Consider the following 22,640-nt stretch of genomic DNA (forward strand, 5'->3'; position numbering starts at 1 on the left):
CAGGACCCTGAGATCATGACCTGAGCCGAAGGCAGTGGCTTAACCCACTGAGCCACTCAAGTGCCCCCCGAGTCTGTTTTCTGTTGACCTTTATCACTGGAAGAAATTCTCAATGCTCAAAGCAGTTTTTTCTAATCTTCGATCTAAATATGCTACTGACTGAATTATGCATGTTTGAACATGTAGAAAGATTTTCTTATTAAATTAAGTTTAATCTTATACTTAATGTTCCCTATTATATGGGGAGAACTTTGAAGCAAGGATCTGAAATCAAATGACACTAACGCTTCCTAATGAGAGAAATCTCTATTCAGTGCTAATTAAAAATATATTGGCTGGACGTCTAGTCAGCTGAGCTTAATTCTCAGCACTCAGGTCCTGAACATTATGGAAAAAACACTTCGTCCAATTCAGAAATAGCTAGATTTTTTTCATACTTTCATTAGGAAAAATTAAAAAGTGAAAGTAAGAAAATAATTTAAAACTATCTTACAGTTGGACAATACAAAGTAAAGAAACATGGCAGTTTCTGATATGGCTGGAGGCAGGGTGGTTTTTGTGATCATACTTCAGGTTTTGCTTCCTATTGTTTGGCTGCCATTGGGGCATTTAAGAATACATGTTTATTGCAGTCTCAGTACTGAACATAAGAAAATAAGAACAATCATACTGTCTTTTATCCCCATAAATGCCAAGTAACTTTAATGAGCTATAAGAAAATGATACCACTTCTACATAGCACTACATTACTTTCTTAGAAGTAAATAATTTAATATAGTCACACTATATGCAATATATCCTAGATTTGACTCTTGTTTTATTAAATCCATATAAAACGAATCCATCTGTTCATACATGCATCAGGGTTATAGCGTTGTACAATTAAAACAGGTTGGAAGGGCTGGAGATAGCAGCAAGGATTGATTCCAAATGGGCATAAAGCATCTTTTCAGGGTGATGGTAATGTTCTAAAATGACTGATGATTGCACAGATCTGCAATCTGCAAATTTACTAAAAACTGCTGAGTTGTGTACTGCAAACAGGTAAATTTTATGGCATGTAAATAATATTTCAATAAAGCTATTGGGTTTTTTTTAAATGAAAAGGAAAATATGTGACCACAGCCGACCTCAGGAGACATAGGACATCTACAAAGACAGTTATTACTGATGGAATAGAGAAAATTGTTAATGAGCTACCCTCCCTTTCCTCTCCTTCAAGTTTACAAGGGAATTCAACCACACCTTTAAGATACAGGTGATTGCAGTGCTATTTTTAACTGTTTCAGAGCGCAGAAAATGAAGGAAAATTTCCAAATTCCTTATTATGAAGGGAAAATAACATTAATATTGAAACAAGGAAGAGGTATGTTTCCTGAAAGAAAACCAGAGATAGTTTTGGGTGTGAATATTGAAGCAAAAATCTTTGGAAGAAAAATTGTAATGCAGTATCACCTTTGAAAAGCAACACACACAACAGCAGTTTGGTGTTGAACAGTTTCAGCTCTGGAGCAGGATTGGTTTGGAATCCCAAGACCCTCACATCTAGCTCCATGACCTTTTAGCAAAGTAACTGAACTTCTTCCTTTCCCATCAGTAAATAAGAGAACTTCCTTCATAGAGTTCGTGGGAAGCTGAGTGAATAAAGCACTTTAGGTAAGTCCTGGCAATAAATGTTGAATAGGATAATAACCACACAGTTTATTAAAAGTTATGAATGTGTCAACATATGGTCATTTCTCTACTGTTGACCATGTGGACTTGCTATTATAAAGGATAGTGCAATTAAATGTCTACATATGGGTATTTCCCTCACTTTTCTATTCCTGAAGGTAGATTTCTAGAAGTAGAATTTTGGAGGAAAAGCTATAAACTTTAAAGCCCCAAATAGCTCTCCAGAAAGATTGTACCCATTCTTACAGGTGGTAGGTAAGAGGGTCTCTCTACACTACTCAAAGCACTATTGAACATCATCATCGAAAAGAAAATCTTAGGTAATGTGATAAGCCCAAAATAGAAAGTAACTCAGTTCATAGCCTTCAAATATTGAGAGCATAGAACAAAACCTTAATTCAGAATGTTATCACAAAGCACCTGAAACTCTGAGAAATAAAATATTGTCAGTTCTCCTTAGATGAATACCTGGAGTTGGGATTTCCTTTCACATTTAGATATTAACATGATGTTAGGATATTTGCCTTTTGTAACTTTGCTTCAAGCGACTTAGTTTGATGCAGAAATTTTCCTAAAAATATCAGTTAAAAAATAATCTGCTGAGGTGCTTGGGTGCTCAGGGCTCAGGTCATGATCTTAGGTTCCCAGGATTGAGCCCCACATCTGGGAGTCTGCTCAGAAAGGAGTCTGTTTCTCCCTCTGTCTCTGCCCCCCCACAACTCGTGCTTGCTCCCTGCCTCAAATAAATAAATAAAATATTAAAAAAATAATAATCGACCCAAAACAGTGCCACCAGGGAAAAACTGTTTGCAGCTGTTTTTTCTCTGTCTTCAAGATGGTTATAAAATCCTGTTGTTCCTTCTCCAGTTAAATCCATCCCAGTTTTTAAATTCTTTGGGAAGTGAGAATGGGTCAAGTCCCAGTGAAAAACTCATAAGCCAAAATGGGCCAATGCAAATCCATTCTGTTCAATTTGAATTTAGATGACTTCAGCCAGATCAAACCAGGAACTTCCGTGATCTTTTATAGGGAATGTGTGTGTCTTCCTCAAGAACATCTAAAAGGGCTCTGGGTATGGTCACCACTAAAAGCTGGGAAGGTAGAAATAACTCATCTGTGTCCTAGATTTGTTCTCCTCTGAAAACGTGGCACTGTAAGGGAGGATTCCCTTTTCCTGTATTAAAACATTCACCTGAAATCTTAACAAATAGTGACATCCCCTTACACTTCCTCTAAAAAACAAATTAATAGAGGATTGTGTCTTGTTACACTATTTATTCAGGATTTGAGCAAATTAATGTTAATATACTAATGAGTTTAAAGACTAAATCAGAAAGGTCAGTAGTGATGAAAACTGCTTAGCAATTTAATTATTATTATTATTTTTTTTAAAAAACTTTATTTGAGAGAGAGAGAGAGGGCAGAGAGAGAGAACAAGCGTGCGAGGGAGGAAGATGCAAACTTCGCACTGTGCAGGGAGCCCGATGCCGGGCTCGACCCAGGACCCTGAGATCATGATCTGAGCCAAAGGCAGAGGCTTAACCGACCGAGCCACCCAGGCGCCCCGCAATTTATTCTTATATGTACTTGGATTCTGTTCAGTAGAGATTGCTTGTCTGTGACCTGTTGGTTTTGCTATGGCTGTGCTTTAGAGACAGCCACACCTATTGGCACTTGGTTAGCATTTCAGTTCAACATTGGAGACACTTTTTCTGTACAGATTAATTATTTTAAATTAGGTGGCAAGATTGAGAGGCTGCCATAGTTCTGATGTCCATTTGCATCTTATACTTTCCCAGAACATACATTTCCCTTGACATATCTATCTTATGGTCTCTGACTATAACGTGGTGTTGTCAAGCCCTTTAAAAATAAGCATTGGGTTTATGTTTAAATCTCATTTTTAATATTCTTGTTTTTTTTTTAAAGATAATTCTGAGAAAAAGCCATTCCTGTGATCCTCAAATGTTGAAAGCAACAATGGAGAATCAGATAATTATAGCATATTCCTTTCCTGACTTTGTGGCAGTTCTTTGTTGCAGTTCTGTTTTCCTTAGACTAACTTGAATGTTGAGCTTTCCTTATACATGCTGTCAGGGTTTTGACCCAATTTCTCTAAAATGTAAAGATACAGTTCCCCCAAACTCATGTATTAGCTTGTCTTTGAGTTAAAGAAAACCTGTCTGCAGTTTCGTTTTTCAGAGATGTGAAAAAAGACTCTGGTGTCACGGTAAGATGTGTGTGTCTTGTTTGCTTTAGACCCTTGAAGGTCAAATCAGCCTTTGATTCCTAGTTACTAAGTTCAGGAGCTGAAAGCTATTTCACTAACCCGCAAAAATCACTTAGCCTCCCTACCAATCAGTGCCTGCTACTGCTCTGAGAAAGTATATGTTATACCTTAGAAATTCAGTTTCAAAACGAGTCTTGAAAATTGTGGATTATTTCATTCCTCGAAAAGGACATACATGGAAATGCACTCCCTGTTCGGTTCTTGTTCTGGCAAGGATTGGAAAATCTCTCTGTTTATGGTCTATCTCCTTTTTAGCAGCTATTCTCAAGCCACATCAGTCTTCCCTGAGCTTAGAGCAACGAAAAGCAATTTTCCTTAGTGCTCAGGAAAAGAATAACAGATTGAGAATGTTTGAATGTTCAGCTTTTCTCCAACAGTTGTCCTGCATTGACTTAGGGAGTAGCCTTGGAAACACATGGGACAGATCCGATGTTTCATGTTGTGTTTCAGTCTTTCAAAATAATAACATTAATGATTGCCATTTGTTCACCTCTTGTCCTTTTATGACTTAATTTCTGCCAGTAGGCAACATAATATGAACGCCTAAAACAGTTGAGAACTTCTGTTGTCAGTGACATCCTCACTAGAGACTGGAATCACTTTATTTACTGCCATGTTTGTTGAGGGTCTGTGACATCAGTTTATACATTTCCTCTCCCACATCTTAATGGTATTCACGGAGTGAATTAGAAATGGGACATTGTTTTTTCCTTTTTTTCTCTTTCTTCAATTTATTTTCTCCTTTTATAGTATAAAGTCTCACCTTTTTATTTACTATTATACTTTTAAATTTGATCATATCAGCGTAGGCTCTCAATCTAGATATAAAATGATTTTTCTTAATAAGTATTTGGACACAGATTACTAAAAGTATAAAAATTCTTGATTGCACATTTATTTGCTCTTAATTGATTAACATCATAAAGATCAAGGAGAGATAACTAGTGAGAGCTCTTTCCCTTTTACAATGGTGTCTGTTTCTTGGGAAATGGAAGACAAATTTGGGTGTATTTTTTTTTTTTAAAGATTTATTTATTTATTTGACAGAGAGAGATCACAAGTAGGCAGAGAGGCAGGCAGAGAGAGAGGAGGAAGCAGGCTCCCCGCGGAGCAGAGAGCCCGATGTGGGGCTCGATCCCAGGACTCTGGGATCATGAGTTGAGCCGAAGGCAGAGGTTTAACCCACTGAGCCACCCAGGCGCCCCTCACTGTTTCTTTAAAAAGGCACATCAAGAACGTGCTGTTCTGAAAAGCCATCTTGAGTGTGGGATTGGAGTCAGACCAAGCTGAGTTCCAGTCTCAGATCTGCCCTTGTTGGTTGGTCTTGTGACCCTGCGTCAGTTACTTAACCCCGGGGAACTTCAGTCTGCACATCTTGAAATGGGATAATTGCAGGGCTGTGACAGTTAGTTGATGCACATGGTACAGAGAATGGAAAGCAGCTCTGTTTATTACCTTTACTTCTCAGTTTGGCATAGATCAGGTTGGCAGGCCAGTATGTGTTAGTCAGAAATATTTTTCCTTTTTAAAGTTTTATTTATTTATTTGCGGGGGGAGCGGGGAAGGGGCAGAGGAAGAGAATCTCAAGCAGACTTCCCACTGAGTGCGGAGCCCCCAGTGGGGCTTGATTTAACCACCCTGAGATCACTACCTGGGCCGAAACCAAGAGTCAGACGCTTAACCGACCGAGTCACCCAGGCGCCCCTCCGGTAGAATATTTTAAACATTCTCTTCTAGTCTCTAAATTCACTTTTGTTTTGATCCAGATTTGATCATTCATTTTGATCTTTCCCTTTTATACCATTGCTTTTTCCTTAGATGTTTGCTTCGCATTGGTTGTAGGTACATGTTTATGAATAAAAGACTAAATTGGCTGATAAAAGTAGTGGTTTTATTTCTCCAGGAGTGCTTTCCTCTGAATGACATAACTTACTGTGTAAATGGTGTACTAATGGGTTATACTATTTTTTTTTTAAAGATTTTATTTATTTATTTGACAGAGATCACAAGTAGGCAGAGAGAGAGAGAGAGAGAGAGAGAGAGAAGCAGGCTTCCTGCTGAGCAGAGAGCCCGACTCGGGGCTGGATCCCAGGACCCTGGAATCATGACCTGAGCGGAAGGCAGAGGCTTTAATCCACTGAGCCACCCAGGCACCCCAATGGGTTATACTATTGTGGGTTTTCCTATAAGGGAGTTGGAAGACAAGCTCAGACCCTTAAAATTGCCAAGTTAAGAGAGTTGTTATTCGGGGCGCCTGGATGGCTCAGTGGGTTAAGCTGCTGCCTTCGGCTCAGGTCATGATCTCGGAGTCCTGGGGTGGAGTCCCACATCAGGCTCCCTGCTGAGCAGAGAGCCTGCTTCCTTCTCTCTCTTTCTCTCTGCCTGCCTCTCTGTCTACTTGTGATCTCTCTCTGTCAAATAAATAAATAAAATCTTTAAACAAAAAAAAAAAGAGAGTTGTTATTCTAGGAGTAAGATGTATCTTGAAATGGAGTGGTTTACTGTATTTTACTTGTAGGACCTGTCTTTCCTCTTTGTCTCCCAATAATTTCTGGGTCTGAAGTTAATTTAAAGCCTAAATTACCGTAAACTATATTCTTTTCCCCTCATGAAGTCCCAGGTCCCCCACTGGGACTATCCCTTGGCAGATCACTAACTTCATATGGGTAGCAGTCTTCTCCCTTCAGCTCAAAAGGGAAACCTTGTCTGGCTTCTAGGTGTAATTTGTTGTGGAATGGGCTGAACAATGCTGAGGAGTTTGATCTCTTGATCTGAATATAGCTTTAATTAGCTATCTTCATGGATGTCCAAGGGGCCAGTTTTTATTCTTTGATTCAGAAAGAGCTTGCTAGAGAGAACTCATGTTTAACCTCTGATGTCTTTGACCTTGGTTTCAAATTTCTTAGGATGTCTGTTTCATTGGATCACTCTCATTCTTGATTTGTTTTAGAGTTGTCATGGTTCTATTCAGGGTTTTTTTTGTCGATTTTTGTTTTTTCATTTTTTAAAAGATTTCATCTATTTATTTGACAGGCAGAGATCATAAGCAGGCAGAGAGGCAGGCAGAGAGAGAGAGAGAGGAGGAAGCAGGCTCCCCGTGGGGTAGAGAGTCTGTTGTAGGGCTCGATCCCAGGACCCTGGGATCATGACCTGAGCTGGAGGCAGAGGCTTTAACCCACTGAGCCACCCAGGTGCCCCTCTATTCAGGTTTTTACATTTTATTTCATTATCTTTCAATTTATAGGCAGAGGAGGTAGATATAACCACTGAGTCAAGTAAACATCTACATATGACTTTCTTTTTTTAAGATTTTACTTACTTATTTGACAGAGAAAGTCACCGTGAGAGAGGGAACACAAGCAGGGAGAGCAAGAGAGGGAGAGGCAGGCTTCCCATCAAGCAGGGAGCCCGATGTGGGGCTCAATCCCAGGACCCTGGGATCACGATCTGAGCCGAAGGCAGACACTTTAACCAACTGAGCCACCCAGGCGCCCCTCATATGATTTTTCCTTTAAAAGTCTCAAACCTTGCTCCATACTGTGCTGAACTCATAAATGTTAGTAGCATAAGATTCTTTTTTTTTTTTAAGATTTTATTTATTTGTCAGAGAGAGAGAGGGAGAGAGAGTGAGCACAGGCAGACAGAATGGCAGGCAGAGGCAGAGGGAGAAGCAGGCTCCCTGCCGAGCAAGGAGCCCGATGTGGGACTCGATCCCAGGACGCTGGGATCATGACCTGAGCCAAAGGGAGCTGCTTAACCAACTGAGCCACCCAGGTGTCCCAGTAGCATAAGATTCTTGATAGTGCTAAGTAGTGAATGTTATCCTAAATGTGGTATATTCCTACCCATTGTCTGATCTTGCTTTATTTCTAACCTCAGTTATTGGTAACATATACCATGTACCAAATCATTACTCCTGCTCCCTCCCTCAACACATATTGCCCATTCCTAATCCTGTCTGTTTCTACCCAGCCCTCCCACTTTCATTTCCTCCTACTCTTTCCTTACATCAAGCTTTCCACCTGGTTTATACTGTTGTTCATGGTCTCTCTTCTTTAATCCTCCAGCCCTCCACTGTAGTCCATTCTACCAGGCTACCCTTTCTCCACTTCTTGCACAAAAGTACAGATGCTAACATATAACATCCATAAATTGCTCCAAATGATCCTTAATTCATGTTGTAATACGATCCCCCAGTATATTTTCCTCACACTCTGGGATCTACCTGGGTTACTCAGTATTCTCCCTCAGTCCTTTGTGCTTTCTCTACTATTGTGTTGTATATAGTTCTCTTAAACTTAGATGCCTTTCTTCCCATACTTACTTCTCAAATCTTGCCAGCTTAAAGTTATGCTCAAACCAAATGCTATCTATTCTGGCAAGCCTTTAAGATTCTTAGTCACAACTAAACCTTCCCTGGGATGCCTGGGTGTCTCAGTGGGTTAAAGCCTCTGCCTTCGGCTCAGGTCATGATCCTAGGGTCCTGGGATCAAGCCTCAAGTCTGGCTCTCTGCTCAGCAGGGAGCCTGCTTCCTCCTCTGTCTCTGCCTGCTTCTCTGCCTACTTGTGATCTCTGTCTGTCAAATAAATAAATAAAATCTTAAATTAAAAAAAAAATCCTTCCCTTATAATCCTATATTTTAGTAGCTCCTGGGCATTCATTTATTTAATATTCACCGTTTGATGGTTCAATAGAAACCCTGTAAGTTCAAGTAATTATCATGTCAGCTGACGTTGGAATTTTTTATTCCTGCTATAAGGCAAGTACATGAATCCAAGTGGTTGATAAAACTGTAGTGAATGTTGAAAACATAGTTAACTCATGCTATACAGATATGCACAGGAAATACATGGGTTTTGGTGAAATTGTTATTTGAGAGCGGTCTGGGAAGTTGCACAAATATTTTTGTTAAAGATTTTGTGGATTCTTAAAATTCTCATGACATATCAAAGGTTCTTCTGCATTGTTTGTACTCACAGTATGCATTAGAAATGAAAGTTGGTGCAGCCACTTTGGAAAACTGTGTGGAGGTTCCTTAAGAAATTAAATACAGAGCTACCCTGTGACCCTGTAATTGCACTACTGGGTATTTACCCCAAAGATACAGATGAAGTGAAAAGAAGGGCCATCTGTACCCCAATGTTCATAGCAGCAATGGCCACAGTCACCAAACTGGAAAGAGCCAAGATGCCCTTCAACAGATGAATGGATAAAGAAGATATGGTCCACATATACGATGGAGTATTATGCCTCCATCAGAAAGGATGAATACCCAACTTTTGTGTCAACATGGACGGGACTGGAAGAGATTATGCTGAGTGAAATAAGTCAAGCAGAGAGTGTCAGTTATCATATGGTTTCACTTACTTGTGAGCATAAGGAATAACACGGAGGACATGGGGAGATGGAGAGGAGAAGGGAGTTGGGGGAAATTGGATGGGGAGATGAACCATGAGAGACTGTGGACTCTGAGAAACAAACTGAGAGTTTTGGAGGGGAGGGAGTGGGGGGTTGGAGCCTGGTGGTGGGTATTGTGGAGGGCGCGTCTTACATGGAGTACTGGGTGTGGTGATAAACAATGAAATTGGGGTCACTGAAAAAAATAAAATGTAAAGTTAAAAAAAGGGGGTGCCTGGGTAGTTCAGTGGGTAAAAGCCTCTCTCTGCCTTCGGCTCAGGTTGTGATCCCAGGGTGCTGGAATCAAGCCCCAAATCAGGCTCTCTGCTCTGCAGGGAGCCTGCTTCCCCCCACCCCTCTGCCTGCCTCTCTGCCTACTTGTGATCTCACTCTCCCTCCCTCCCTCTCTCTCTCTCTCTCTCTGTGTCAAATAAATAAAATTAAAAAAAAAAAAAAAAAAGAGGACTCTTGGGTGGATCAGTCAGTTGAGCTGCTGCCTTCGACTCGGGTCTCCTCTCTCTGCCTCTGTCTGCCACTCTGCCTGCTTGTGCATACTCTCTGTCTCTGGGTCTCTCTGACAAATAAATAAATAAATAAAATCTTTTTTTTTTTTTTTTTTTTTTTTTAAAGATTTTATTTATTTATTTGACAGAGCGAGATCACAAGCAGGCAGAGAGACAGGCAGAGAGAGAGGAGGAAGCAGGCTCCCTGCTGAGCAGAGAGCCCGATGCGGGCCTCGATCCCAGGACCCTGAGATCATGACCTGAGCCGAAGGCAGCGGCTTAACCCACTGAGCCACCCAGGCGCCCCAATAAATAAATAAAATCTTAAAAAAAAAAAAAAAAAGAAGAAGAAGAAGAAATTGTTTGCTCTTGTGTCTCAACATACGTTGTAGGTTTGTTGAATGTAGCTTTTGTTGTGTTCCGGGAGTATTCCACAGTCTCTTATCCTCCAAGACAGTCAGCATTGTCTTTGATTCTTTTTTCTCTGGGCCAGAGCTGGGTAGATCAGAGAGGTCTGTACCTGAATACACTGAGCCAGAGAGTGGCTAAGGTTGATCTCACGCACCTGCATCTGCAGGTGTTTCATTCACGGCTCTGTGGGAAGAAAGCATACAACGCCTTACTCGGGTTTCTGATAAAGTAGAATTGGATCTGTACTTCATCTCCATATTACTCGAAGTGTCCGCTGTTTCTCAGACCTGTTTTTTAATTGCTTGTGGTGCATGGGTTAACTCAGCAATGATGTAAACAGACATTATTTCAGATGTGTCAGTGAGTCTGGGTGTGGAATAGTGTGGAAATCTTGGCTAGGGGATGACGGGCAAACCCATGATATCTGAGAGTCTGCTTTGCATAAATGACACATAAGCTGCCCCAGAGCCAGTTTCTGGTATGTGGCTAATATTTCTTCCTCCTCGCTGCCCAGTGTTTGTATGTTTTAACTATCATTATTAAGAGTGGATTTTGGGGTGCCTGGGTGGCTCAGTGGGTTAAGCCGCTGCCTTCGGCTCAGGTCATGATCTCGGGGTCCTGAGATCGAGTCCCGCATCGGGCTCTCTGCTCAGCAGGGAGCCTGCTTCCTCCTCTCTCTCTCTCTCTCTCTCTGCCTGCCTCTCTGCCTACTTGTGATCTCTCTCTGTCAAATAAATAAATAAATAATCTTAAAAAAAAAAAAGATGGCTAATTGTATTTGAAAAGAAAATCACCAATACCCAGATTGGTGTCATATAAAAATTTAATAATTACTGTAGGTCATTTTATTCTTTTCTAAAAATTTCACTCTGTAAGTACAGGAATTAACAATAAGCAATATTCTCATAACTGTTTAATTTGATAATGAACTGTCCCTATCACCATGTACCTATTTCCATACTCTGTTGAACCCATAGATTAAATGTTAGTGGCATAAAATTATTGATGGCACCAGGTAGTGAATTGGAGCTATTCTCCCAGTGGAGGGGTCTTGTCATAAGACACCCAAGGCAAAATCTTCTGTATTTTTAGGAATTTATGAGAGGGTGTTTGTTTTGTGAAGCTGAAGAAGCCTCAGAGACAGTTAGAAGGAATTTGAGGCCCTGGGTTCAGTCTGTAAACAACACACCGTCTGATACTGACGTGTAAGTGTCGCTTATGGTGAACAGCATTTCTACATTTTTACCTTTGTAGTTTATCAAATGAGTGGGACCTCCAGCCTTCTAACCGAGTGGAAAGAGCAGGGACTTTGGGATTCTTCAGATCCAGGTTTGAAAATTCATAGTCCCTTTGTATTTAACTAGCTTCTCAGAGGCTTTGCTTTCTCATCAATAAAGTGGAAAAGACTCATATCGTAGGAATTCCATGAAGAGTAAATGAGACTATATTAGAATGCCTCTAACATAGTGAGACTCGGTGAATAATAGCTGTCATCGTTGTCATTGTCATTATGCTGATCGCCGGCTCTGAATTTATCTCCACTGTGTTTTGTGACCTGGGAGCCACAGAAGGTGAATCCCTTGTGTAGCTTTCTGTGCTTCTTCGTAATAATTGCATTGCTTTTCCTCCCCTTAAATGGTGCATTTTTCATGACACAGTGTTTTGTGAATCCTGCAACTCTGAAGCCGCTCTTCAAAATGCTTTCATTCCAAATCAAAATTATTTGAAGTCTTTGCATGGTAATGCGCAATCTGTCTTCTCCATGAATTAGTAACAACTGCTCCCTCGCACCCCCAAAAGAAACAGCAGATGATACAAAGGATTTTGCAGCTCTGCGGGTTCCCAGTTTGCAGAGGTGTTGGAGAGGACTCCTACCGGTATGCTCTACAGTAGATCCTCTGGTTGTACCTACTGTGTGTAACGTGCTGTGCCAGCCATGGCAAGGCGCATAAATGCTCTGTCTTGAAGAAACTTACAAAGTGGAAGCAATAAGACGTAGATAAAGAGAATTATAAGGTGATTCAACATGTGGGAAGTGCTGACCGGTGCTAGGCACTGTGTGGTGCGGGGGTGGGGAAGCGATATTTCTGCTTATGGGGAATCTAGTAAGGCTTCAAAGCTGAGATGGCAGGTGTCTCTCAGGTCTCTTAAAGATCCTGTGTGTCTCTAGAACTGTGAAAAATCAGAACTGAACACTTAGTTCAGAGGCATTCTATACAGCTGAAGAACACAATGAGACAATGGGGCATTCTCTTTGCTTGGGTCCCAATAGCCTTTTGAAGGTGGTTGTGCAGATGGAAGGTTGCTGAGAAAGGAGAGGAAGGAGACAGGTGGGCTTGAATTTGCAAGAGGCAGTGTGGTGTTGTGCAAAGAATACGTTGTCTCTCCCTAGGTAAGGTAATGTGACAATGCCAGATATGGCTTTGCCTTTACTTGATTAAAAGGGAAAAAGTCATTCTAGATTAGAGACCAAGACTGCCCCACTGTGGCTAAAAATCTGTTTGAGGACTCCGGTCAGAAAAATCCTTACCTGTATAAGAAAGATTTCCACAGCCTAATGATCTCACCTCAGAGTGAGGTGTATGGTAATTGGAATATGGTGAACTTCCTTTTTTTCCCTGCTTTTTCTCCTTTTCCCTGTAGGTGAAGGAGTCTCTGATTAGAGTGGTTTCTGATACTTGCGCATATTGTAGAGACAGGTGTGAAAAGGTAAAACTTTGTTATAACATCTGCAAATTAATCAAAACTAAAGGAATAAGGAGTGTAAGAATGGGCCTTTTGCCTGTTAAAGAAAAAAAAAATCATCATTTTTACCCTAAGAGCTGAAAAAGCAACCTGTGGTTAGAGATGCTATCTATCCTTGACACCTGAAATAACAAATAAAAATTTTTTAAAAAGATTTTATTTATTTGAGAGAGTGAGAGAGAGCGAGAGAGCATGAGCAGGGGCAGAGGGAGAAGCAGACTCCCTGCTGAGCAGGAAACCTTATGCGGGGCTCAATCCCAGGACCCTGAGATCATGACCTGAGCAGAAGGCAGATACTTAACCAACTGAGCCATGCAAGCACCCTGTTTTTTGGATTCTTATAAAAGAAATCCATACTATCCTAAGATAAGGAGGTAGATGTCAGTAATTTTATACATATATTTATATACACATATAAATAATACTTTTAGTAACATATTATAAATAGAAATGTTTTCTCTATTTTGTTTCTTTCTTTATATCACTCATTAATCCTACTCCAAAAATTAATTTTAGAGATCTTGGGTCTCAAAAAGTGACTGTGAGGGTTTAATACCTTCAGGATGAACTAGGGATGGAGAAAAACTTCAAAGGTGGGAGAGGTGGTGATTCTTGGTTGGCACAGTTTTCATCCTGAAGGCATTGCCTCTGTCTGCTTTTGAGTTCTCTTTCTTCTTTCTGCTGCTTCCTTAGGCCTTAATTTATCACTTCTGTCAGAGGCTGCAGTGGGAAAATGAAGAAAAGTGAAAGTCCAGATTTATTAATTTTTTATAGTTAGTCCTTGGTTCAGAAGGGTAAGAGGCTGGATAAGATTGGATAAGAGGAGATTCAGAAATTAATTATTAGTACAGTCCTGTCCTCTTGACCAGTAATAAGCAGGAGAAAAAAAACCCCACGAATTAAAAAATCCATACTAGGGGCGCCTGGGTGGTTCAGTGGGTTAAAGCCTCTGCCTTTGGCTCGGGTTGTGATCCCAGGGTGCTGGGATCAAGCCCTTCATCGGGCTCTCTGCTCAGTGGGGAGCCTGCTTCCTCCTCTCTCTCTGTCTGCCTCTCTGCCTACTTGTGATCTCTGTCTGTCAAATAAATAAATAAAATCTTTAAAAAAAAATCCATACTAGACAAAGGATAACCTTTTAGATCATTGTACTCACAGTATTATGAACTCTATGCATATTGCTTCCCTGATATTATCATCATCATAATAAACATTTACTGAGCATTTATCCTAGTCAGCAATCATCCTGTCTTTTGTATGTATTTCTTCCCGTACTCCCCATTCATCTTGCTGAGACATGGGTACTCCTGTTACTTTTTCTTACAGAAGTGGATGCTGAGGCTTTAAATATCTTGCTAAGGCCATTCAGGTAATAAATGGTGAAGCAAGAACTCGAAACAAGGCCGTTTGACCTAGACTCCCTGCACTTAAAACCTCTGTCTGGGTTGTCCTACTGAAGTAGTTGTCGATTTCCCATTACGGGTATGACCCAGTAGTAGGTACCTGGAGGCACTAAGTGCGCTCATCTCTGTGGAACACATGATTCTCAGATGCACAAATTAACCTGAACAGTGATAAAATCAAAGATCAATAAGTGAGGGGAATATAGAAAGAACATTTAATTTTTTATTTTTTTATTACTTTGACAGAGAGAGGAATCACAAGTAGGCAGAAGTAGGCAGAGAGGCAGGCAGATAGAGAGGGAGAAGCAGGCTCCCTGCTGAGCAGAGAGCCTGATGTGGGGCTCGATCCCAGGACCCTGGGATCATGACCCGAGCCGAGGGCAGAGGCTTAACCCATTAAGCCACCCAGGCGCCCCTAGAGAGGACATTTAATACCATGTTAAAAGATCAGGGCTTGACCTGATAGGATTGGAATGGAGACTCCTATTCTATTTGCATTTGGGTCCTATGCCTGGCTGTACCGGAGCTGAGATCATTTGAGCCGGGCCACCTGCATACCAGGCTTGGTGCTGGCCTGGGAACTCCTCACACCAAACTCTGTGTAAGGGACTTTGGTTTTCCAGGGGAGTGGATGGTGATGATAAGATCACACAATGTGCCAGGCTACCAGATATCAAGTATGACTTCATCCTCAAATTAGTTTGGGAAATCCTGTGTTAAACAAAGTTAAACAGTTTTTGTTTTTGTTTGTGTTTGTGTTTAATGGCAAGATTTCTCAGAGCCTTTAAGATAATAATATGCTTTGTGACTATCCAAGAGGTTATTATAATTTGGGAAACACTGAAAGAAATACCTGTTATTGAGTCACTTTCTCAGGTTGCCTTTCTTATAGCATATCTTACTTATTCTAGTTAAAATTTATGACTTCTTTAGAAAAATCCTTAGGAATGACCTCATGTTTTGACTATGGCTCTAATATTTTTAATTTGGTAGTTGGGGGAGTAGAGATTCAAATTTAACTAAAAGGTCTTTTTATCCCTCTTTGAATCATGAGTTTCACTTGTAGAAGACGTGTGATTTTGTACCAAAAAGAGGTCTGAGAGTAATTACTAAGAAAATCATTAAGGAGCCTGAGGTGGGAACAGCAAGGAGAGTTGATGGTACCCTGTTCTAAGCCTTCACCACCTTGCTCCCAGGACCGGAGTGGCTCTGGTAAAATGTCCCATCTTCCTGAAGTTGCTATCAAATGCACCTTGGGGTGAAGAGGGGCAGTGTAGATGGTGGCTCCGATTTTTCATCTCTGAAACTATTTCTTAAAAAGCCTGGTTCAGTAGTGAGTTGCACTCAATAATCAAAATGATTCAGTTGAACTATTTCAAAGAAAAAAATATTTTAAAAGTTGCAGTCTCTTGCCGAAGAGGTGATTCTTCTTTGAGTTCAAATGTGCTGTTGTTTCTTCCTCTATGTATGGTTTGGTTTGGTGAGAGCTACTTTGAGACGTGAGTAGACCAAACGTGGGTCATTAATAGGGCAGAGGTGACTCTTGAATCACTACTGTGTTTATAAAACGTAAAATACACATATGGGCATTCTTAGGAAGACATGGAAGACACCGGCATTCATTGGACATTACCATCATCAACAAACATTTACAGATGTAAATATTACAGTCTGCCTGTGAAGCAGAGTTTTAAGATAAAGTTCTGCAGGGGTGCCTGGCTGGCTCAGTCAGTAGAGCTTGCTACTTTTGATCTTGGGGTCATGAGTTCAAACCAACCCCCCACTCCCTGGTTAGAGCTTACTAAAAAAGAGTACCCCCCTCACTAGGCACACTGGTTAGATAAGGGATAGACATGTGCCTGAAACTTTAAGTAATAAGACACATATGCTAAGTGTCAAGTGAGTGATACAGATAGTATAAGAATTCTGATGGGATATGGTAGGCAGAATAATGTTGCCCCCTCAAAGATGCCCATGTTGAAATCCTGGAACCTGTGAAGATGTTATTTTGCGTGGCAGAGAGGAATCAAGATTGCTAATCAATTGTTAATCAATTGACCTTGATATGAACAGATAATTTTGGATGATCCTGGTGGGCTTCTTGTAATCCGAAGTGTCCTTTAAGTGGAAAAGGGAGGCAGAAGAGGTCAGAGTGAGTGAGAGGAAGATGTAAAGATGCTGGCTGCGTTGTTGGAGGAGGGGTCCACAACCCAAGAAATGCAGGCGACTTTGAGAAATTAGACGAGGATGGGACGCCTGGGTGGCTCAGTTGGTTGGACGACTGCCTTCAGCTCAGGGCGTGATCCTGGAGTCCCGGGATCGAGTCCCACATCAGGCTCCCAGCTCCATGGGGAGTCTGCTTCGCTCTCTGACCTTCTCCTCGCTCATGCTCTCTCTCTCAAATAAATAAATAAAATCTTTAAAAAAAAAAAAATTAGAGAAATTAGACGAGGAAACAGATTCTCATGTTGAGCCCCCAGGAGGACTGCAGCTGTGCAGACACCTTGACGTTCAGCTTATTGAGACCTGTTTTGACTGCTGGTCGTTAGAACTATAGTATAGTCAGTTTTTGTTTAAGCCACTAAGTTTTGGTAATTTATTACAGCAGCAAAAGGAAACGAAATACAAGGATGCTGAAAAGAAAAAGGAGTCAGGGATAGTTTCATGAAGAAAGTGGTTTTGAGCCGGGCACTGAAGATAGTTAAGAGTGATTGTAACAGGGTCATGGAATTTATGTTCCAGGTACTAAACTAAGTTCTTTTTTTCTTAATTTTTTAAAATTAACATATAATGTATCATTTGTTTCAGGGGTCTAAGCTAAGTTCTTTATATCGTTGAATTCCTTTAGCTCACAATAGCTCTATCAGGATAGCATTTTTTCTATTGTGTAGATGAGAAAACCTAGGTTTAAAGAGACTGAGTAATTTGTGCCGTCGCCTTTTCACAAGATGGCAGCTGACATTCATTGAGTACTTACTTTGCACAGGCAAAGTGCTGAGGATGTCATGATATTAGCTCATGTAATCCTCTTAGACTCTAAGCATGAGGTGATTGAGAATTTTTCTGAGGCACAGAGTTGTCTGGCCAGCAAGGTAGCTGAATTGGAGGAAAAGAGACTAGAACCAGAAAATCCAGTCAAGACGCAATAGTCCTGACAAGTGCTGATCAGAACATAAAATACAGGTAAAGGGGTGCCTGGGTGGCTCAGTGGGTTAAGCCTCTGACTTCAGCTCCCCTTGTGATCCCAGGGTCCTGGGATCGAGCACCGCATAGGGCTCTTTGCTCAGCAGGGAGCCTCCTTCCCCTGCCCCCTCTGCCTGCTTCTGCCTACTTGTGATCTCTGTCTGTCAAATAAATAAATAAAATCTTAAAAAAAAAAAAATACAGGTAAGGCAGTAGCTATGGTGGGGGTGGGGGGCAGATTACAGAGACAGTCTGCTTTGTTGAAACATAATTCCCTTATTGAAAAACACTTCCCGTATTCTCTAGTTTCTCCCTCTCTGTGTGATTAGGGTGCTGCATTTTAATGAGTTTAGACATTTTAGAATTAATAACAGGTGTCAGTATTGACCATGCTGTAGACTAAATTTTTCCACTTACCATAGACGCGTGGGTAGCAGTCACATAAACTCTATAATAAGCCTCCTGAAGTGGTAACTCACAGAGATTCTCTTTAATTTCTTGGTGTAGTAATAACTTGCTTAAGTTCAACAACAGCAAATATATATTTATTGAAAACCTGCTATTTAAAAGAGCAGTATACTAGGGTGTCTGGGTGGCTCAGTCGGGTAGACATCCCTCTCTTGATTTGTGCTCAGGTCATGCTCTCAGGGTCATGATAAGTAGAGTCCCATTTCAGGCTCCCCACCAAATGGTGAGTCTGCTTCTCTCCCTCTCCCTTTGCCTGTCCCCCTTTCCCCCCCAGCTTGTGCTCATGCTTGAGCTCTCTTTCTCTCAAATAAATAAATAAAATTAAAAAAAAAAAAGGATGAAAGACCAATATACAGTTTACTATAGGAGTCTCAAAAATGACTTATAGCCAATTTGGAGACATACCTGAATGGGGGGTGGTGAGATGAACTGGAAGGAGGAGGTGAGTAAGTCTTAGTGTTAGAAATTTTGTAGAATGAACCCTAGCTTCTTTTCAAGTAGACATATATTTGCAGTTTTCTTTGCCTAAATAAAAGAACCATTTAAAAACTTTAATAAAGCCTCTGAAAACTCTTATCTCATATATGTACAATTCCATCCATGAGCTATTTGAGTGGAACTACTTTCCCAGTCTTTCCAAGAGTCGCCAAAGTGAGATTCATGATCCATGAATATCTTCCTCCTTCTAATGGATGGACACATTATTTTATTTTTCTGTTTCTAAGTGATGAGGTAATAATACTGTTCCTGCAGGAAATTCTTTTTCAGAATGTGTCGATCCTTTGGTTAATACTGAATGGCATAGGGGTGTCTGGGTGGCTCAATCTTTAAGCATCTGCCTTCAGCTCAGGTCATGATCCCAAGGTCCTGGGATCAAACCCCATATCAGACTCCCTCCTTGGCGGGGAGCTTCCTTCTCCTTTTCTACTGCTCCCCCTGCTTGTGCTCTCTTGCTGTCTCTGTCAAATAAATAAATAAAATCATTTAAAAAAATGACACAAAGGATTTCTGTAGGATTGATCCATTTTTAATTAATTTATTTTTTAAGATTTTATTTATTTGACAGACAGAGATCAGAAGTAGGCAGAGAGGCAGACAGAGAGAGGGGGAAGCCGGCTCCCCACTGAGCAGAGAGCCCGATGCGGGGCTCTATCCCAGGACCCTGGGATCATGACCTGAGCCTAAGGCAGAGGCCCAACCCACTGAGCTACCCAGGTGCCCCAGGATTGATCCATTTTTTAAAAGTAACATATACTATAAACTCCCCAAGTTGGAATTTGATAATAATTCTTGGGAGTATGGTATAGAATCCCTTTATAGATAATACTAATTTTAAAGATACTATTCATTTTAATACCCTAATATGAGGTAGAAGGTAGCTTTCATTATACCACTTCCTATTCTGTTGTGAGCATGTCTGTAAGTATTCATTCATGTCAGCTTGAGTCTTCCTGCTAATTTCAAAGAATGATTTAGAACTTTCTACTGCCAACTTGAGTTAGTAGTCTAAGTTCCCTGCCCAATGGGGTTTGATTTTTCTGTCCAGTTAAGTGATCAAAGCCAAATCCTCAAAGCCTGAATGTCTTACCATGGATTCTAATAAGTTCTAAGTTGGCCATTCTTCATAGTTTTAATCAAAGCAATGGATGACATTTGCATTTTTGTCATCTTCATTTCAAAGTGTTTGCCGTATTACTAGATTCAGAATCACCCTGAATAGCTGCACATCAGTAGACTCTGCCTAGCCATTCCCAAAAAGCTGTCCCTGCCAAAACAGGGGCCCATTTCTACCTAAGTGGAATATCACCTAAATATATAAACATTGGATTCATGTATGTCCAGATTATTTAGAATCACAAGTCATCAGGGCAGGAAATTTTGGGTAAAGAGTTCTACAGAGTCACCAACCCTTGATAATAACGTCCTCTCACTCTCTTGATCTCAGACCCCTTGATGTGCCTGGGTTCCCCCATTGCCTCCCGATAACATTTACACTCACACAGCCAACAGCACCCTTTACACCAGTTCTGCCTCCTGTTCTGCTTGTGTTCTGCTTGTGGGGTAGTCTTCCATTTCCTCAATTAGTTTTTTTAACCAGGACACATGGATGAATAGGAACAGGGAATGCAAGCATGTTTTCTTTTTCTCTCTCTTGCCTCACTATGTGTGTGTGTGTGTCTGAGAGAGAGAGAGAGAGAGAGAGAGAGAAAGATACCTACAAAACCAACAGACTTTACATTGCTATCCGGCCACGCTGACCTTCACATTGAGAGTGTGCTGCTGGCCTTTGGTAGGCCCCTAGAGTCGTTGCACATTTGCTGTGGCTGATGCACTGTTCAGCAAGTAAATGTTAGACTTGGAGCCTTCTTATTTTTAGGAACTCTTTTTTTTTTTCATATAAATGGTGAGACTTTGGTCTGGTAAGTTATTTGTATGATTCCTGAGTATGTAAAAGTTCAAGAAACCTTTGCAAGTATATTCTCTCCTAATTATTTAAAAATTAGAAACTCTGAAAAAAAAATTGGAGGCTGGGGTTATATGCCAAGTAGTATTTGATTTGAAATAAATAAAATCCATATGCTTAAAGTACTATATATAGACAAGATGAAGTTTCCATATTCGCTATAAGCACTGTTCTCGTTTTTCTTAACGGAGATCTATCCAGATGTTTCATTATTGATGGCAAGATCCAGATCCCAAATCTGCCCTTGGTGCTTTGTTTTGTTCAGTCTTGGATTTTGAACCAAAATAATAACCATTTATTAATTTGCCAAAATTCAGCATCGCCACTAGTGTTGTTTCTTGACAATTGCACAATCATCTTGATTGTCATGAAAATTACTTTGCTTAAAGTAAGTATCTAAAAATTTGTGTAGACACGCAGATACACAACAGATACATACTACATATATACGTATTCAAGCTAAAAGATGGGTTATGGCAAAATGTGAAGTCCGATTGTTTTTATACTTTGAGAAAAAATAGTAGGACAAGAACACCTTTTAATTTGTTTCCCATTGTCAAGAGCTGGGGGAATGGGGGTTATTGTGAGTAACAGATGATTTACCCTTAGCCTCAAATTATGAAATATATGGGTCTTGGGAGTGTTAAAATGTTACAATCACTGTGCACGTATATTTGCAAAGGAATATAACACATACAATGCAGAGGGAATTTGGGAGGGAATGTTAAAAATGTCTTCCAGCAGATAATCAACTAGTTCGACAGAGAAGTATGGTGGGGAGGCATTTTATGTCTTCTTAGAGCACAACGTATAAAATGACTGTAGAATTTCCTGTTTTAACCAAGAATGAAGGAGAGCTACGAGGCTTTTGCTTCCTGAGTGGACACATTCCAGCTGTGCAGATTGGTCATAGCACATCTGCCAATCAGAACAGGCCCTGGAGGGAAGCCCTCAGATGCTGAGTCTTGTTTACACGCATCATGACTCTGTTTCTCCCCTCCTCCTGTGTGTTGTATCACTAGGGAGATTTGGGGGGGAGTTTGCTATTCCATGCCTAAATAAACTCTACGAAAATAGGATCCCAGCCACAGCAAATGGTATCCTGGGCAGATTTTTAGCTCATCGTTAGCCACAGGTAAGAGTTGTTGCTTTGTTATATGAGGATAGCTGATCTGCCTCCAGTTTTCAGCTTTGCCTTGAGATATTTTCCTTTTGTTAACAAAACTAGCAGCCTACAGCTGAAGAAGAGCGATTGAAAAAAATGATTAAAATGCGTGCTGTCTTGCTACGACTTTAAATTTTTAGTGCTCCACAAGTGAAAAAACATAATGTTTTTATTGAGGGTGGGTAAAACGAAGTTAAATTAAAACAAAAGCTTTCAAAGCGGCAGTAATACGAGGTCACTGTGGAGAGAAACTGGAACCAGAAGCATATTAACATTGTGCTTTTTGAGAGCAGTGTATCTAAAAAAACATGTTTTATTGTGACTCTTCCTACATGTTAGTCTTTCAGAAAACATACTTCCTGTGTACTAACTCCTTGGTTTAGAAAGCATTTTTTTTTTCATTATGAACCTATTTAGAAAGAATTGATAAATACATTTAACTGTGTGAATCTTAACGCATTTTCTTCCGTAGTTCTCCCGAGAAGTTTTATAGTATGTTTTAGTATCTTTGTGCTGTTCCACAAGCAGTAAAATTAGGGGGAAAAGTACTTCCTGTCCAGTCTTTGTTTTGCCATTACATTCTATATTGTTTGTATTAATTCAGAAGATACTTCAGAAAACTGTATTTTAATAACATTGCATAGGATTTTATTGTGGCTTACACTTTGCTTTCTGTTTTTAGTTTTTCCAAAGCACTGAGACCTTTTCACTTTGTTTATTCTTAAGCATGTACTGAAAAAAATTATTTGGAGTAAAAAAAAAAAAAGACAGCCTGTGGATTTTGTAGTCCTTTCTCTATTATACAGTTGTCTTCAGGTTAATTAACAGCCTTTTACAGCAGCCTTCAAAGAGGCACATGTGAAAACTTCAAGCAGCCATGTCCTTGTCTCTTACCGTGTGGCAAAGTTTCTCAACATCAGCTATATCGACATTTTGGGT

At 40.4% G+C, this 22,640-nt stretch overlaps 1 protein-coding gene across 4 annotated transcripts in view; it reads left to right on the plus strand.

Annotated features, from left to right (window-relative positions):
* The window catches only part of SH3D19 (SH3 domain containing 19), a 179,796-nt gene that overhangs the window by 68,863 nt on the left and 88,293 nt on the right, over nt 1–22,640 (plus strand). The gene's annotated exons all lie outside the window — the stretch shown is intronic.

Source organism: Neovison vison, chromosome 11 (assembly GCF_020171115.1).
Source record: "Neovison vison isolate M4711 chromosome 11, ASM_NN_V1, whole genome shotgun sequence".
NCBI classification, from domain to species: Eukaryota; Metazoa; Chordata; class Mammalia; order Carnivora; family Mustelidae; genus Neogale; species Neogale vison.